This window comes from Oculina patagonica, chromosome 7 (assembly GCF_052425735.1).
Source record: "Oculina patagonica isolate OP01 chromosome 7, crgOcupat, whole genome shotgun sequence".
NCBI classification, from domain to species: Eukaryota; Metazoa; Cnidaria; class Anthozoa; order Scleractinia; family Oculinidae; genus Oculina; species Oculina patagonica.
Genome location: NC_135764.1, coordinates 15,714,424 through 15,720,581, shown reverse-complemented (window position 1 = coordinate 15,720,581; position 6,158 = coordinate 15,714,424). Strand labels below are relative to the sequence as shown.

The 6,158-nt window shown below is 37.2% G+C and overlaps 1 long non-coding RNA gene across 1 annotated transcript; it reads right to left on the bottom strand.

Annotated features, from left to right (window-relative positions):
* Window positions 1–613: 613 nt before the first annotated feature.
* On the bottom strand, window positions 614–5,871 carry LOC144659982 (uncharacterized). Its single transcript, XR_013572003.1, has 3 exons — window positions 5,695–5,871; window positions 5,340–5,385; window positions 614–2,955 (listed from the first exon to the last, which is right to left on the bottom strand). It is a non-coding gene; the product is annotated as an uncharacterized LOC144659982 (long non-coding RNA).
* Between the last annotated feature and the right edge of the window lie 287 nt (window positions 5,872–6,158).

Here is a 6,158-nt window from a genome sequence, read left to right as displayed (position 1 = left end):
ATGTTTATAAAATGTATATATTTATACTGTAAATTCCAAAGTCTGTAAATGTGCACACTTACAGAGATTTTGTAACATCTGTAAAATCTCTGTGAATTTTACGGATTCTCTGCATAATATCTGTAAAATGTCTATATAATGTCTATAAAATGTTGGTGTTTTCTTTGTAAATTATGCAAATGATGTTCAAATTTAAGAAGAATGTACTTAAAATCTCTGTTAAATCTCTGTACTTATTTTACATAGATTTCAAGCAGAACAATAAAATCTATGTAAAATATCTGTACTCCATAGATCAATTCAAAGGGCTGCAAAATGTCGTTTTTAAAGAGCTTTTGCAGTTTTATAAAATCTCTTTAAAAATTAGTAAAATTAATGAACATATATTTAAATGGCTGTAGCACACTGCAAATGTGATTTACCCTTACATGAAATGACAACATGCATTGCATTTTATTTGGAAGTCGACCGTGATAAAAAAGGTAGTCTGAAAACTGCAAGCCATAAAACCTTTATTTCAAAACAACCTGCTCCGCATGTATCATTACAATATATTATTTAAAAAAATTAAAGTATGATTTCTGATTCACAAAACATGTATTTCACCCCTCTCGTTTTCCAACATAGTCAATTAGTCTTATTAGAGACATAACAAACACACAAATTAATATCCCCTCTAATAATTAACAATTTAAATAATCTATCATGTTATATAATTTGTAAATCAGTCTCAACCTACATTCTAATATAGATGTACTGTCAATACATGTAGTTTAATCTGCTTAATAACACATAAACATAATCATCAAAATCCACTTGTTGCAAACATGCTTTCATAACAATTTGAAACATCTATTACATGTAGCATGTTTTAAACCTATAAGCTTTCTTCAACAGATAAAATATGTGAATGTGAGTATGATGCTACATGTACCGGTACATTCATACTTCCATGTGAGCATCGATGTATAAATTTATATACATGTATACCTTGACGTATGCTGCTTGATAGATCTAGTTTAAACACTTTTAGCAGTACAGTAAATGGTTTGAACCCAGGAGTATCAGTAGTTCGTATAGTGTGATCGTCCGGGTGAGAGTAGTTCTGAGACGAACTGTTGTTGGTGACTGACGTTTCGACAACCTGAGCAGAAGTCATCTGCAGAGTCAAGTGAAAAGTTGTTGTCAGTCGATGATGTTATAAGTCAGGTTCGTTGATGTTGATTGGTCAGTTTAGCCATGGTGTTATTGGCTGTAAGACTCGTGTTAAGTTTGTCAACAGTAATTGGTCAGTTTCGATCCGTCTATTGTTAGTCAAATTAAGTAGTTCTGTCGGTCGATGGTGTTCAGAAATGTGATTGTTGACATCACCATTTCTTGTGGCTCGTTTGTGTTCAGTCAGTCTCGTGTTGAGGTTTCTACCGGTCTCTCCGACGTAAGAGGCCTGGCAGTCGGAGCATTTGATCTTATAAATCGCTCCCTGTCTGTCGTTAGGGGTTGGTCTCTGTCTTTAATGTTGGTCAGTAAACATCGTAGCGTAGTTATAGGTTTGTGAGCTACACGGATATTTTAGGGTTGTGGGATCTGCGCAATAGTTTCAGAAGTGCCCTTGATGTAGGGAATAGTCGCTTACTAACAACCAAATCGACTGGGACTCTGCTGAATGCCTAACCTACAGTACTAACTATTTTCAACGACTGACTCTGGAAAGCTGGTACACAAACTTAGAACAGACACCTATTAACAGATGTCAACAACTACCGGCACCTTACAAACGACTTATTCACAATGTAAACACTACCGACAAATGAAACGCTGACAGAACTACTTAATTTGACTAACAATAGACGGAACAGAACTTAATTTGACTGACAATAGACGGATCGAAACTGACCAATTACTGTTGACAAACTTAACACGAGTCTTACAGCCAATAACATCACGGCTTAACTGACCAAACAACATCAACGAACCAGACTTCTAACATCATCGACTGACAACAACTTTTCACTTGACTGAAGATGACTTCCGCTCAGGTTGTCGAAACGTCAGTCACCAACAACAGTTCTTCTCAGAACTACTCTCACCCGGACGATCAGACTATACGAACTACTTTTAGCAGTATCATACAATGCATTTTGTTTTAAGTTTGAACTAATCTAATTCTTTCAACTTCCCTCGTGTAGGGCTGCAAATAATTTGTTCTCTCTGGAAAGGACATAGAGCAGTTTTCAATTGAGTGTCGTAAAACCAAAACCAAAGTAATTATTCTGGCCAATCACAAAGGACACAGACAATCCAGTGAACCAATCAAAACTCGAAGCAAATACATGTAGCTGGCACGAAGCGCGGGAAAACGTGCGTGAGCTAGTCACGATTGGTTTTGGTTTTAGTTCTGATTGGCTGAGAAAGTGGCACGAGATTTTTAAGCCAATCACTAAGCGTAGAAATGCAAAACCAAAGCAAACGCAAATAACTTTCGACACTCAAGTGAAAACCGCTCTACATGTATGTCCAAGTAAGACACCATCATGTCCGACCACAATTGGCGTTTCGTCAGACATGAACAAATTTTGATCGGCCAATGTCCAATGACTGACTGTTAAGACTGGTTTTCACAAGTGCAAGGATAACAGCTCTTACACTGTATTTCTCCGTGAAAATGGCTTCGACTCAAGCAAAAGTACAAGCGCATTTCATTTTGACAGCAAAGCACAAACACAAGGATCAAATTTGTCCTTTTTGCGTGATCATGCTTGTGCTTGCGCCTGCGTTGCTAGTGTACATGTAAACCAGGCTTTATTAATAAGGACATATGAGCCCTGCTTATTTTCATGCGCAGGGCTCATATGTCCTTAAAAGGTTCTTTTCTCTTGGGTGGAGACTAACATTGATTGAAAGGCCATCAACTCCCCTTGCAGTTCCATAAGATAATTCAGCAATTGAATGTGGGATCTGAAATTGAATAAGTGAGAGCAGTTTGTTACAAATTGACTACCAAAAACATTTTACAATAACAACAAAATGTGAGTCAATCAGTCAGGCACAGTGTGCATTGTAATTCCATTGCATGTTATAGTTCAGTAATTTTGTTACCATACCAGTAGTTGCTATACAACCTTTACTGTAACTCAACCAATACCTTCATTTTGGAGTGTAAGGCACAATAAAGATATACTCTTATTGTCAGTCAGTCAGTCAGTCATATACATGTACATGTATCTAAATCTGTTACAGGGTTTGATGGACCATCACCAAACTGATTATGACTGAAATCTTTTACATACACTGTACTTTGCACGGTATGAATAATAATGATTTTGTCACATGTGGCAAGCTTACGGCACGCCTATGACACGCGTAAGCTAGTTGTACACTGTAGGTTGGATTTTCACAACACAATAATTATTTGTGTCATAAACCTGTCGTTAGCATTTCACAACCATGTCACATGCAATAAAATCATACCATGTAAATTGACCTTTACAGCTGGTTTCCAATGGCAAATATGACAAGAATAAGCATAAGTAATGGCATACATGTACAGTGCAGCTTAGTCAATAATGGTGACAGAAGAATCATAAGCATAAAGATAAACACAAGCAAAATAAGAAGAAGCACATATTCAAAGTCACAACAAAATCAACGAGATTCTAGCATTTATAAGCGTACAGTAAAAACCTGCGAGTAAGAATCTTAAACATTTAAGAACCAGTTAGGCTAAAATTTGCAAATAACACTGTAGATACCTGACCATTTTTATAAGAACATATTAAGCCTCAAATTTGGAAACGCGTTCTATTTTTAAAAATGATTAAAAATGTCTACTTTTGGGAAATAAGTTTGGACAAAGCATTACTATGCATGAAATCATGTCATATTCTAAATAATTAGTGCTTCATTTTAGCATACATTCTAAACACTTACCAGTATGTGGTATGCAAATTTTATACAAGGAATAGGCGGAATACAACTAAAAACTCTATAACAATATTGAAACTTTTTTTCAGAAATTATGAACCTATACACTAAGAACCTTATTAGCCTGAATTTGTGTTAATACCCCTTTATGTAAGAACCTGTTTAGGCTAACTTGAAAAATAATAGGTTCTTAATTGCAGGGTTTTACTGTACTCAAATTAGGGGAAAACATGCTTCTTCTTGTGTTAATGTTTATGCTGATATTATTATGATTTATTGGGAGAAGGGGTGGCCTAATGGTACATGTAAATGCACTGGACTGCTAGTGCAGTCACATGTACCATGCAGTCCTTGTTTCAGCACTAACAAGGGTAAGTCTGTTGGGTTCTTTGGTAAGTTGCTTCACTCCCATACTGGTACATTAGGTAGGACCAGTGAATAATGCTGGGGGTAGCCATCCAGGATCTGGAAGTCTGGGCTACAAGTGTGTACTTGGCTTGTTAATATTTTTCTCTATTATGGCGAGTCATAGTGTGGACAATACAAGACAATACAGTGCATAAGTTCTGTCTTGTTCAAGTGCAGTAGCAGACCCAGACCTTCATACAGGGCTCAAAATAATTTTCGGACAGTTGCAGGTCATGTTGTCCGGCCAGACAGATTTTAGCTTGGTCATGTGTCGTTTCTGAACGGTCAAAATATTGAAAATAGCACTTTTAAACTACCACTCATTTCTGCTGTTCGTTAGATAGTTTGTTTGCTATTTCTTTGCTGTTTTAGCTGCAACTTTTATTCATAGATCGCTTTCTAATGCCCTTCTGGTCATCAGTTATCATTCTCAAAGCCATGTATGTGACCGGTGAAAATGACCGGCAAACTGAAACTTTGTCCGGACAAATTGTCATCTTGGCCGGACATTGTCCATTGAACAGCTGTTATTTTGAGCCATGTTCGTATAAGAAAGGGCCCCCCCATAATCCAGACCCTGAAAAAAGGTGGGGATGACATCCAGGCAAGTAAACATGGCCCCTTTTGATCAATGAAGTTTTCTTCATTTAAATTTAAAACTCCTCCAAGTTATGGATCTTTTGCTAATTGACTACCATTAGGGCCGAAAAAGTTCAAAGGAAGGTCTCAAGGCATTAGAATTGATCATAAATACAGTGGTTTTTATTTGGGGATCACCATCCTCAGAGACCCAGGGGCAGTAAGTGGGGGCAGAGGAATACATTGTATCTATACGGGCGGAACAAAATCACAAAGAACAGCCAAGAACGAATATAAGATGACTTTTCTCTCTGGATATATACATGTAGAGTTGAGTGATTGAAATAAATGTACCAATGCACACAATGTACTTTACATGTTGAAATTAATTAGTACTCATTGTCAGGAACAAAACTAAGTCTTGTACTTACATGGTCATAGATGTTATATGTTGCAATCAACCCTGAACATCTGTATCTGGAAATAATACAATAAAAAAGACATGTTGAGGAGTTCGGTGTTTTAATATTTTCCACAATAATGATAAACAGATATTGGCATAAAAAAATAATAACAAAATGCCAAACATACACTGTACACATGTCTGACATGTTTATGAATCGTCGAATTCGTACGACAAGCGTACGAGCAGAAAGAAACAAACAATAAAATAAATAAAATAAACCGATCTTCAATATTTAAGCTTACCCAGAAATATTAAGCTTAAATAAAGCCTCATGGAAACCCTCTGATGGAAACTCGTATAACTATTGTGCAAAACCTTACCTTGTAAAGACACTTGCCTACAACAGGCGAAACGATCGGAGATCCGGTGAAAGAAGACTCCATGGAGCTACACGAGAAGATAAGCTGTCTTTAGGCGAACGAAATTATCATTCTAGCGAGAAAAAAGCTTCTTAAACATGGATTTGTACACACACTTCGACCCGTTACGAATCAACCGCCAAAGTCAGAGCCAGAGAGGACGCCGGGATTTATTCATCTTGCGCATGATCGGTTCGGAACCAGTCCTTCTCGGCCGAAGCAGACAGAAAGATAATGGGACGCGATGTTCTTTTCGCATACAATAAATAAACAAATAAATAAATATTTCCTCGCGAAGCGAGGCCGAAGGCCGAGCGTAGCGGGGTCTATAATTTTGTCCCTCAAAGGGATCAGGCGGGATGAAATCTCGTGTGGAGTTTACGGTCATATATATTTGTGAGCTTGGTGTGTGGCGGAAATGACGT